The sequence below is a fragment of the Poromitra crassiceps genome (genome assembly GCF_964638095.1).
Source record: "Poromitra crassiceps genome assembly, contig: HAP1_SCAFFOLD_908, whole genome shotgun sequence".
Classification (NCBI taxonomy): Eukaryota; Metazoa; Chordata; class Actinopteri; order Beryciformes; family Melamphaidae; genus Poromitra; species Poromitra crassiceps.
Window position 1 is genome coordinate 13562 of NW_028151501.1, and position 13155 is coordinate 26716.

The 13155-nt window shown below is 44.2% G+C and overlaps 1 pseudogene across 1 annotated transcript in view; it reads right to left on the reverse strand.

The window, feature by feature from the left end:
- Positions 1 to 1560: 1560 nt before the first annotated feature.
- Positions 1561 to 13155, reverse strand: part of LOC310771627 (B-cell receptor CD22-like) — a 32621-nt pseudogene continuing 21026 nt past the window's right edge. Inside the window, exons 11-17 of the transcript in view lie at positions 12452 to 12601; positions 11965 to 12096; positions 4282 to 4363; positions 3414 to 3462; positions 2651 to 2737; positions 2264 to 2397; positions 1561 to 1664 (exon numbers count right to left, since the gene is read on the reverse strand). The product of the transcript in view is annotated as a B-cell receptor CD22-like (transcript). The remainder of the gene's footprint in view (positions 1665 to 2263; positions 2398 to 2650; positions 2738 to 3413; positions 3463 to 4281; positions 4364 to 11964; positions 12097 to 12451; positions 12602 to 13155) is intronic.

The window sequence follows — 13155 nt, forward strand, 5'->3', positions numbered from 1 at the left end:
GGATGCAAACCAAATAAATGTTACAGAGTCATTCAAAATAAGCTGGTTAGTGAGCTAAGTAGAACTGATTTTATATTGTTAAATATACTGTGCAGAAATTCTGATTGCTTGAAAGCTCGCATACAGATGTATTATTTGTAGATGGCAAACTTTTACTACAAGTTCTTTCCCACTTCTAAAACTTCTTCTACTGCATCACAGCATTACATTGTTATACAGAGAACGTCTTTAGAATTACATTGTTTGTCACTTTTCAGTAGTCAGAAGGTAGCCTACGTAAAAGGGGTCATACAGCAATCACTCATTCAAGAAGTATTATGACTTTTGTTGCAAAATATCCTTAATCAGTTGTACTGTACAAAATCTGAGGAAGGATGCGCTGCATTAATGCAGGATAGATGCACGATAGGGATGTATACTGTCAGCCCAGCATCTGTTTGTATCTACAAATATACTTGGATGGGATTTTCAGTGATTCAGCAACAGATTTAATAGAAAGTACTGTAGATGTAGCTTGTGGTCTCATTCAAAGGAAATAACTTGTAACCCACTAGTACTGTGGTTAGGAACGCAAGCAAAGTGGCTTAAAATATGAATGTGATTGTAGACTATTTGTACGAGACATCATATAGTGGTAGAATGGCTGGAGAAAGAGGGAATGACATGCAACATAACAGGCAGGAGTTGGACTGAAGCAGCAATACCACAAGCTGCCTTCATGGTTTGGGGAGCAACTGAGATTCCCATATTAACATGTCTGATCTGGTTCAGTCAAAGGCATCCTCACAGTTCACTAGGATTTGTTTCCTGACCCACGATCCTCTCTGGTAGTCGGGCGAATGGGAGAAAAGTGATTGGTTCTCTTGAGGAGGGCTGATGTGTTGCTCAGCTAATGAGAAGAGGGGGAAATTACAGTCATTAGAATAAAATGACAAGAGTGAAGTACAATAGAATTAATAGCACACATTAATGGTTTAAAACACAGTAGAATAGAGTAATAACTTTTCCCCCCTACCGTTACCAATACTAGAAGAAAATGTATATACTTTGTGACGTTCATTGTTCAAATTTGGCTGATGGCTTATTAACATAGGTTCCTGTGGTGTGATGAACTCAAAATGCATATTTATTTTGGGTTTCAAGTGTCTTTAAGTAATAATCTCTTACACACACACACACACACACACACACACACACACACACACACACACACACACACACACACACACACACACACACACACACACATAGGTTGCAACAGTAAAACTATTAGAGGCCTACAGTATGCATGATAAGATCAAAGGAATGATTCCAAGTATTGGATTTTGTTTTGCAGTCTTGTCAGTTTTGCTGATGTACTGACACAACATTGTTGAATGGATGTATGGTTGCAGACTGCAGAGGTATCTGGCTGTTGTCAGATGAAAACCCTTCATCACCAAACAGTCAATTTGTGAAACTCGTGCGACTTGTCAAAAAATGACAGTCATGAGGTTTTCATATGACAACAATAGTATACCAGTCGCAAAGTGTCCTACCTGAGGGGCATCCTGCTCTCTCTCAGTGGGGAGGCTGGGCCAGTAAAGTGTAAACAACTTTGGAGGAAATCCTTCGGTTCTTTATTGCCACCCAGAGGCAGGTGGGTGACCTGCACCTGATCCACACTGAACCAACAACAATCAACAACAAGCAACAACATAAATGAACTGGACTTCTGTGCCTGTGTATGTATCGATCTGTGTTTGTATCTGCATGGTCTCCCTCTCTCTACTGTCTCTCTCTTTCAAACATCATCCAGATTGCTCCAGAATAATTTTTGGGGTCAACTTTTTTTCCTTTTTTTTCAAAGAAGAGTACAAATTGAAAAGGAGAAAAGCCAAGGAGCGGAGAGGAGAGAAAGAAGACAGGAGAAGGGAGCAAGAGGAGGAGGAGGGAAGGAGCGGAGAACAGGGAAGGAACAAAAGGGGGAAGGCGATGACAGGAGGAGAGAAAAGAAGGAGGCGAGAGGGAGACGGGATGAGATCGCTGATGTAGACGTTGTGAAGTTTCTGACACGCGAGACATGAAACAGGACACTGCTGCTGTGGTCAATGGCCATGTAGCTGAGGGAGACAGATGATGAGTGGCAGATGGAGACAGACAGATGTGGAGAGAGAGAGTTACAGAATACAACAGAAAGAGAAAGAGGGAAGGAGATCAGGTATATAGAGGAAAGAAATAGGAATAGAGAGAGACAGAGGCAGAGAGAGGAGGGGGAGTCCACCTTTGTGTCTTGGAGTAATGGACAGTGATGTAGTTGGGGGCGGGGCTGCGGCTTCCGGCTTCTGTGATTGGTGGAGCATCCTTCAGGGGAACGATGGCAGGGTGGGAGCTGTCACTCTCCTCCTCTGGCTCCTCCTGCACACACACACACACACACACACACACACACACACATACATACATACACAAGCGCGCGCACACACGCGCACACACACACACACACACACACACACACACACACACACACACACACACACACACACACACACACACACACACACACACACGCATATCTCAAATTAAGAAAGTGAGATTATGTGTAATGTGGTATTTAATGTAGCATGTAAGTATCTCTGATATCTTTTGATGTGTGTGTGTGTGTGCGTACTGGTATGTCGGACATCTTGCCCGTTCTCAGTGGCAAGGTCTGCTGGGCTGACTCATAGAACAAGGTGTCAGCTATCAGTGACGGACGCTGGGGTCACACACACACACACACACACACACACACACACACACACACACACACACACACACACACACACACACACACACACACACACACACACACACACACACACACACACATACACACACACACACACACACACACACACACACACACACACACACACACACACACACACAGTAGGGGTAAGAGTGAATGTACAGTGAGGATTGTTAATATTCTGTAACAGACAGGACAACAATCATGGATGACTATGGAAACTTTCAGGAGATGAGATCCTGGCTGACTTAGGCCATGTTCAGACTAGGAGTCCAAATCTGATTTGTGAACTTTAGTGACCTATTAATGATTCTATCCAGATTGGTTTTATGAGTCTGGACGCTCCAAGTCTGATTTGTGTCACTTGTCCCAAACCACATATGGATTGTCTGGACAGACAGATCCGACTTGAAAATCAGATTTGTGGCAGTGTGGACACACTCCCAAATCAGATTTGGGAAACCAATCAAGATAATGATGATTAATGACTTCATCAGCAAATCAGATTTGCCTGTAATGTGAACATGGCCTTAGTGTTAAAAGAAAAGTATCACAGTGTTTTTTGAATTGTCAGCAAAAAGCTATGCCAAAAAAAAGAGAGAGCTGGAGCAACAGGAACAATTAATAGAAGCAATCGCTTTACCTTCTTTACATCTTCTGCTGACTCCATGTCTACTCTGTGCATGTTCTTACTGTGGAGAGACACAGAGGGCAGTTATTATTCCTGTTACTCAGTGACTACTGATACCATGAAATGGATGTGAATGAACAAATAAACTGATGGTATTGTACACTACACTGTGCGTTCTATACAGACCCACAAAACTATTCAATACACTGATGCTGAGCTGAAAAAACAGCTAAAATTAAGACAAAAAGCTGCACTCACAGGGACGTAGGAAGGGGGGGGGACACAGGAGACATGTCCCGTCCTCCCCACACACTTTATCTCTTACTAACTGGCAGCAGTGTAGAAGTGAGTAACTAAACTAATAACCATAACAGCACCAATAATTGACAAAAATCTCTAAATATAAATATACAGTATTTATCCGAATGAGATAATAGAGAAAATGTGATGGTTAAAACTGAATAATTGATGTCATTAAAAAATGACATCACAACAGTCTAATCCGAATGTCAATTTAAAATGTGATATCCCTCTAAATCTGGCTTCAAACGGCCCAAATTTTAGAAAAACATTTAAAAAAAATTGGCGGAGACCTTCGGTCACCACCTGAGGATGTGGGCCTGTACAAATTGTGTCCCCTCCACCTTTGAAATCAAAGCTACTTCCATGTGTACTCAGTACTGTATCCTGCTGACCTCAACGACCAGAGCAAGCTGTAAGAATTGGGGCAAAAAGTGTGGCTCACATGCTTTATTGGGCCATGCCAGCTTTTAAGATGTGTGGGAGGATAAAGCAAACACATCACAGTGTGCTGTGTGTCTGTAACAGTGTACCTCCTGTCAGTGTCACCTGATCACAGTGTACTTCCTGTCAGTGTCACCTGATCATGATGGCCACGGTGAGGGTGATGAGCCCAGCGGACACACCCACCGCCGACGCCAAGGCTATTACCTTCAGACGACCTGCCAATGAGAGACTAGGGTAAAGATTATCATCAGCATGACTGGAAACATGAAGGAGAAGACATCATACAGGACAAGACAGAGAGAAAAGATTAGACGCCTAAAGTGAAATAAAGCAAGCGTTAGAGAAGTAGTCGTAAAAACCGAAAAAGGAAACAGGAAGGATAGAGAAAGTGAAAAGGAGAAGAGGGGAGGAGAGACATAAATACAGAGAGAGCGAGACAGACACATAGGTCAAAATTAATAGTATCGCAGTCACGGGTCGAGCCGCTTCTGCATCATCTCTTGCAGATGTCTAGACTTGGGTCTTGTGTTTCCAATTCCGATTTCCAAACCGAACTCCAGTCCTGCAGTTGTCTAGACGTCAGAGTAGTTTTCCACAACACCTCATCACCTCCTCCGCTCCTCTCATAGTGAGAGTGCCTTACATGAGTCACCGTGACTCACAGAAAGAAGGTCAACATTCATGAGACAGTCTACAACCAGGACCAGACCAGGTCCCTCCTGCTGTGAGACAGTCTACAACCAGGACCAGACCAGGTCCCTCCTGCTGTGAGACAGTCTACAACCAGGACCAGACCAGGTCCCTCCTGCTGTGAGACAGTCTACAACCAGGACCAGACTGGATACCTCCTGCTGTGAGACAGTCTACAACCAGGACCAGACCAGGTCCCTCCTGCTGTGAGACAGTCTACAACCAGGACCAGACCAGGTCCCTCCTGCTGTGAGACAGTCTACAACCAGGACCAGACCGGATACCTCCTGCTGTGAGACAGTCTACAACCAGGAGCAGACCGGATACCTCCTGCTGTGAGACAGTCTACAACCAGGACCAGACCAGGTCCCTCCTGCTGTGAGACAGTCTACAACCAGGAGCAGACCAGGTCCCTCCTGCTGTGAGACAGTCTACAACCAGGACCAGACCAGGTCCCTCCTGCTGTGAGACAGTCTACAACCAGGACCAGACCAGGTCCCTCCTGCTGTGAGACAGTCTACAACCAGGACCAGACCAGGTCCCTCCTGCTGTGAGACAGTCTACAACCAGGAGCAGACCAGGTCCCTCCTGCTGTGAGACAGTCTACAACCAGGACCAGACCAGGTCCCTCCTGCTGTGAGACAGTCTACAACCAGGACCAGACCAGGTCCCTCCTGCTGTGAGACAGTCTACAACCAGGACCAGACCAGGTCCCTCCTGCTGTGAGAGCCTACAACCAGGACCAGACCAGGTCCCTCCTGCTGTGAGACAGTCTACAACCAGGACCAGACCAGGTCCCTCCTGCTGTGAGACAGTCTACAACCAGGACCAGACCAGGTCCCTCCTGCTGTGAGACAGTCTACAACCAGGACCAGACCAGGTCCCTCCTGCTGTGAGACAGTCTACAACCAGGACCAGACCAGGTCCCTCCTGCTGTGAGAGCCTACAACCAGGACCAGACCAGGTCCCTCCTGCTGTGAGACAGTCTACAACCAGGACCAGACCAGGTCCCTCCTGCTGTGAGACAGTCTACAACCAGGACCAGACCAGGTCCCTCCTGCTGTGAGACAGTCTACAACCAGGACCAGACCAGGTCCCTCCTGCTGTGAGACAGTCTACAACCAGGACCAGACCAGGTCCCTCCTGCTGTGAGACAGTCTACAACCAGGACCAGACCATGTCCCTCCTGCTGTGAGACAGTCTACAACCAGGACCAGACCAGGTCCCTCCTGCTGTGAGACAGTCTACAACCAGGACCAGACCAGGTCCCTCCTGCTGTGAGACAGTCTACAACCAGGACCAGACCAGGTCCCTCCTGCTGTGAGACAGTCTACAACCAGGACCAGACCATGTCCCTCCTGCTGTGAGACAGTCTACAACCAGGACCAGACCGGGTCCCTCCTGCTGCGATAACGGGAGATATTTCACGACAGGATCTGATGTGAAATATCTCTTCTGTTATCATCTTAGATGAGCACTTGGGAACCTTGATTCCATTCACAGCTTTTTGTGTCATTTGTCTAAGATAATGATACAAATAGATGTAGAAACGGAGAGAGGGAAAGTATGTCACTAAGTATATATGTCACACTTCTTATAAGTGTGACATATATCTAGGGGAAAAAGCAAAAAGATTATCAAACAATCCACTACTCTAAATAGGGTGCCAGGGAACACTTGCAGCCAGCAGAGGTCAACCATTCAAGCAGAAGGCTTCCAGTACCTTCGACACCTTGACAACCTCTAAGGTGTCATCACTTGTTTTCTTCAAGGTTGCTCTGCTGTCCTACAATAAAGCTTCTTATAGGCTAGAGAGCCTCAATCTCCTGCCTGCTTGCTAGAGGCTTTAAATACAGTTATAATTAGGGCTGGGTATTGGCAAGGATCTCACGATAATACGATACGTATCGCGATATATTGCGATGCGATGCATATTGCGATATATTGCGATATTCTACAGAATTTACTCAAAATTAAATAATAGAGCTAAAGATACAACACACTGTGTACCACCCAGGTAGTGTAATAATATGTACATCACTTTATACTGATAAGTTAGTGGACAAATTTTGTCAAAATTGAGTTGCCCTGGATTGAGTTGTTACTGAACGCATCGATATGGGAAATATCGATACAGTATCGATTAAGGGTGGGAATCACCAGATGCAGAGGCCTGGCATGGTATGGCCTGCAAAAAAAAAAATATATATATATATATATTTTTTTTAATATCGCGATACTTGGCGTCCAAGTATCGATACAGTATCGGGAAATAAAATATCGCGATATATTGCCGTATTGATTATATTGCCCAGCCCTAGTTCTAATCCACATGTTCAGAAGAATAAATGCCCCTTTTGCTGCTATCCACTGCTGATTGATATAACACAATTAGTCATTGAACCTATTATGCATGAAAGCTTTTACATCTTCTCAGAGCCAGTCGGCCCTATACAGCACACTACGCAGGCTGCGTAAGGCCCCCAAAGCAGAAAAAGGCCCCGCCCCCACAGATTGTGCAAAATAAATTGCGTTGATCAGAAGTGACAACTAATCTATCGTTCCATTGCAACACCAGTGCACACAGGCAGCAAGCCTGCTGCCATTTTGGCCTGGAAGAGACATTTCTGATTGGCTGTCACGGTCCTGTGCTGTATGTTTCAACTCTTCTTGCTTTCAACACTCTTTGGCAGTTTGTACGCAAGCACCCTCGCCTTCCCCAAACAAGTGTTTGTTTAGCATCCATGGAGACAGTACACGTTTGCTCTCTGAAATATGAAGCATGTTTATCCCTCTGGCCATGAAAAAAAGAAAAGAAGCAGCGTCAAACTGAAGTGCGCCAACAGCAGTCAGGTAGGCAAGACGTGTTGCACGCACACTGTTGTTGTTGTTGTTGTTATCAGTGACTGACTAACGCAGGGGTGGGCAATTATTTTTCATGGGGGGCCACATGAGAAACCCACATTGTTGCCGGGGGGCCGAAGAAATATTGTCATGCCGTAACCAATGGATGGGTAACTTTGATGATAGAGAGGGCCACAAAAAATGTCCTCGCTACCAGGTTTTGCTGAGGACCGAACGGCGCCAGCGCGAAAAATTTGATGCATTTGAAGCCAGGTTTAGAGGAATAACTCATTTTAAATTAACAGTTGTGATGTCATTATTCAGTCTTAACCACCAATATTTGATCCTTTTCTCACTCACTCCTATGTCACCACCTGCTCTCAGGGCTTGAAATTAACTTTTTTGACCACCTGCCAATATGGCTGCTAGATTTTAAAGTTACCAGCCAATTAGAATTTCCACTAGCTGAAATGTTTTTCTTGAAATAAATCAGAATATGAGTGGGTTAATTTAAGCATAAGTATCAGTAAGTGTCCCGGGATGATCAAAGCCTGTGTTGAGGGTCACACGAACAAAAATGCACTCTTGAAAGCTAAATAAATCCAAAACCAATGAGTTATTTAAATTTCTACTTCAATGTAGCCTTTTAGTCATACAGATTATTGAAAGATATTCCATATTCCAGACTGAAATGCTATAACAGAAGTGGAGTATTGGCCAGAATATGACATTCAGCGGGTATCTTGCATGTTGCGTTCAGGTTGTGTGTAATTCTTTTTTTTTTTTTTGCAATTCCATCGTGCTGGCCGTATTTTGCCCATGTGTGAGCTAACGTCACGTTAGTTGAGGTGCTAACGCAGCTTGCAATCGCTCTCTCTAGCTCGCTGTAGTCTGTCTGTGTATGTTTGCTAACCTAGTGCATGCTTGTTGTTGTAATGCTAGCCACAGTTTTGTGCAGCGTTCTCTGTGATTAGTATAAACGTCAACTTGCAACGGTGTTCATAGACTAGGCTACTATAACGTACGTATAACTAACGTGTCGCGCATGCACAACAAAATGACACATCAGCACTAGTATTTATTCAGCAAAATAGACTGGATCACTCCTCATAGATAGATCGACAGACAGACAGACAGAGAGACAGACAGACAGACAGACAGACAGACAGACAGACAGACAGACAGACAGACAGACAGACAGACAGACAGCCAGCCAGACAGACAGACAGACAGACAGACAGACAGATAGATAGATAATATTCTCAGGGAGAAAATGATCTTCATAGTTGGGGGTGGTGCACTGTGCACACAAAAAAGAAAGACACAATGCAAAATAACAGGAAAACAAACAATAACAAGGCCAAAAACTACATTTACAATAATAAACAAGACAATCTATAGTCTATCAAACTCAGTCAAGATTTAGTTAAAAGTCTACTCTGGACTAATGCAAGATGGAAAGCAAGGTATTGACATTGACTAAATAGCTATTGATTAAATATCAACTTAATGTTGGGCATACTGTAAGCTAATTGCACAGTTGTATGTTTAATATTTTTTTGTGTACTACTATTTTGAGACAAAGCTGCCTGCAGCCATAGCCTATAGGCTTATGTTTACATTGTATATCCAAAGCTAATTGTGTGAAGACTAAACTAATTACTAGGGCTGTATAGCAAAACAAACAATAACAAGGCCAAAAACTACATTTACAATAATAAACAAGACAATCTATAGTCTATCAAACTCAGTCAAGATTTAGTTAAAAGTCTACTCTGGACTAATGCAAGATGGAAAGCAAGGTATTGACATTGACTAAATAGCTATTGATTAAATATCAACTTAATGTTGGGCATACTGTAAGCTAATTGCACAGCTATATGTTTAATATTTATTTTACTGTTACTAGTATTTTGAGACAAAGCTGCCTGTAGCCATACTGTAGCCTATAGGCTTATGTTTACATTGTATATCCAAAGCTAATTGTGTGAAGACTAGACTAATTACTAGGGCTGTGCAATGAAATCGATATGGCAATATATCGCAATACTTTTCGCCATATCGATTTAATCGATATCGATAAGAATACTTTTTTATTTCAGTGCGTTCAGTAAGACATTCAACACTCAGTAGTTTTGACTAAATTTGTCCACTAAGTTCTCTATTTAAAGTGATGTACATATTATTACACTACCTGGGTGGTACACAGCGTGTTGTATTTTTAGCTCTATTTTAAAATTCTCAGTAAATTATGTACATTATTGCAATATATCACAATATGTATTGTATCGCAATGTATCGTGATGCAATCGTATCGTGATCCATGTATCGTGATACGTATCGTATCGTGAGGTCCTTGCCAATACTACCCAGCCCTACTAATTACCAGGCAGCAGAGCCAAAGCTCAGTGTTGTATTTTTCTACATTTTATATTTTCTACAATTTCTTGTTTATATTAATGTTAATATTCACTTACTGTATCTTAAGATTATATTCAAAATATTATATTCAATGACAATAAATAATGTTTGTTTATACCTCATTCTGTTCTGTATGTCTACTTACTCTGAAGCCCTTTTCCCACATGCGCTTTGTACCGCAAAATGACCGGTACGTGGTCTAATGCCTGCATGTGAGAAAGGCGCCGTGCCGGTATAAGCGCGACCCCGTCGTCCCCGACATTTCACCAGTTTCGTGCTAGTCACAAGAGCGGTATGGTCTTAAGGGGACGCAAGTGGAAACGGTTCAGGTCATTTTCCGCGACAGCGGTCCTTCAATCATGGGCGAGGAGTAGCCTACACACGTTGCTTAATGTTCCAGCGGGCATAATCTAATCATTCGCGCACATTAAAGCAAACTGGCGAAATGATCTTGTGATAGCCTAATAAGAGCAGTATGTCAGCTTGCTGATTTCCGAAGGCATTTTCCGCTATCAGTGGGCTGTGACTTCGTGGACCAGGTTGCAATGCACACAGTAGACAGTCCAACACCAAATACACAGCTGATTGTTCGATATTCCCCTGGTGTTGCGTACCACCAAAGGACTATTGCCAGTCGCAAACGCGCTTCCAGTGGTTTTCGCCACCGGGTGATCTTGCGTGCGGGTCGGACCACACTCAGCACGTAGTCGAACACACCGGGACATGCGAAAATGACGCTTCCATTCCACGTCGTCAAAATTGTTCAGAGCATCTTCCCAAAAATAAATTCCCTCCTGGTCTCTCTCGCTTCCAGACGGCTCTAGTCTCACGCAGCAGCACAGAGGTACATAACACTGTCATGATCTGTCCCCGGTTTAGTCTATCTTCATATTCTGCACGATGTTGAGCGGAGAAGACTGCGAACATGAATCTGTTTCTGTTCGCACGTATATCCCTTTACATTTTCGCTTAATTTGTCTGCGTCGCTGTCTACGTTTGAGGAAAAAGCGCGTCAGCAATATTATCAAAAGAGCGGACGCCGGCTCCATGTGTGTTTGTTGTTGTTTTCTGACTGGCCTCAGTGGCCTGCAGCAGCAGCAGCACAGACCCCAGGCCACTCTCCCCCGCCCCCCGCTCCGCCGCACCCCACCCCACCCCCCAACATACCGGCTATTTGACGACTAGATTCTCACTTGCGAACGTTGAGGTGTGAAGGGAAATTCAGGGAAATGTCCGATATTGACTTACAGGTAATTTTCCGGTACGCATGTGGGAAAAGGGCTTAAGATTGACAGATGGAGCAAACTGTTTTAAAGGAGGGAGGATTGTAGTGGGAGCACTGAGGGTGTCAGGTGCGACTGTGTGGCAAAGGCAAAAGGCCAGGTAGGAGGGCCCCTTAGCAGAATCTTGCTTAGGGCCCCTGGGAGGTCAGGACCTGCACTGCATCTTCTGTTGAAAACAGCCAGTGTTGTGTATCTTTCCCAGGAGAAGCTCTGCTGCTCAGCAAGTGATGCATTTTACATTTACTGCAGCAGCAACAGAAATTTGTTTGATATATAAATAAGGGCTTGTGAATCAATGCAGTGATAGCCACCATCGCTGAACAAGCAAAGAAAAGAGCGCCACCTATAGAAAGGAAAAATTCCAAGGAAAATCCACAGAAAAACATCACAGTACTCAACACACTTTGATCTCTGGGAAGCGTAGTGTAGAAACACAACAGCAATGAACACCTTGCAACAAAGATATATAACAAAATGACAAATATTGACAAAACCGACAGACAGACAGACAGACAGACAGACAGACAGACAGACCAGCACTCTGACAGATAAGGAAATGGCTATCCATCCCTCCGTACCTCTGACTCGTACAGTGAGGACAGGAGAGCTGTGGACTCCGATTCGATTTCTGGCTTCACAGTAGTACCGACCGCTCTCTCCAGGACCAACCTCTGAGAAGGTGTAGCTAGGACCAGACCTGGTGCCCCACACTGGAGCACAGAGGGGAGAATAAACACAGAGAGACAGACAGACAAAGAGAAAGACAGACCGACAGACAGACAGACAGGCAGGCAGGGAGGCAGGCAGGCAGACAGACAGACAGACAGACAGACAGACAGACAGACAGACAGACAGTCAGACAGACAGACAGACAGACAGACAGACAGACAGACAGACAGACAGACAGACAGACAGACAGACAGACAGACAGTCAGTCAGACAGACAGACAGACAGACAGACAGACAGACAGACAGGTCAATCATGAAGTTGGGAATTTTGTAATACATATTTTAACCACATTTCTAGACCAATAAATATAAAGATACACATCATGTCAGGCTAACCTCGTGCGGAGCCCCCATCCAGGGCAAGGCGGTGCCATGTGAAGTTGTCTACAGCTGGGTTGGCCTGGCTGCTACAGGTCAAGGTCAAAGGTCGGCCAGCATCCACTACACCGGAGGGACGAGCAAGAACTGAGGTGTTCTTAGGAGGGTCTGCAGAGAGAGAAAGAGAGAGAGAGAATATATAAATTACGTTACCACAAATTCACTTTTGGTGCCCTAAAGTACTGTATTTCAAAATATGTGTAATATTTTATGATTGGGCAGTTGTTTGTATGTTTTTGGACTTAGCCATTCACTTTGTTAGGTTAATTGGTTGTGGCAATGTTGTTTATCTGACTGGGTGTATTTTTAGAGCATCTTTTGTATTTAGGTGTGTTTGAGCTATGAGACAATGTTGGTGTTGATCAATCATAAAGTCATAAAAAAAGAAGAGAAAAAGAAGACAATCCAATATGGTAAACATGGTGGTCCCAATGAGGCTGCATGTGTATCTGACCTCCAAGCTGAACATTTTTGACATTTTATTATAGCACCAACATCTGGCCAACATGGGTGGCTGGCCTTGCCTGACTATAGATCAACATACTGTAGGAACCATAGTTAGCCAATAGTCTCACAGTAGCCGTACATCTGGGGCGCAACTATTGACCGGTGGTTAAGGACCGCCCCCTTAAAGACCAAAACAAAATGTGTGACAGACATAT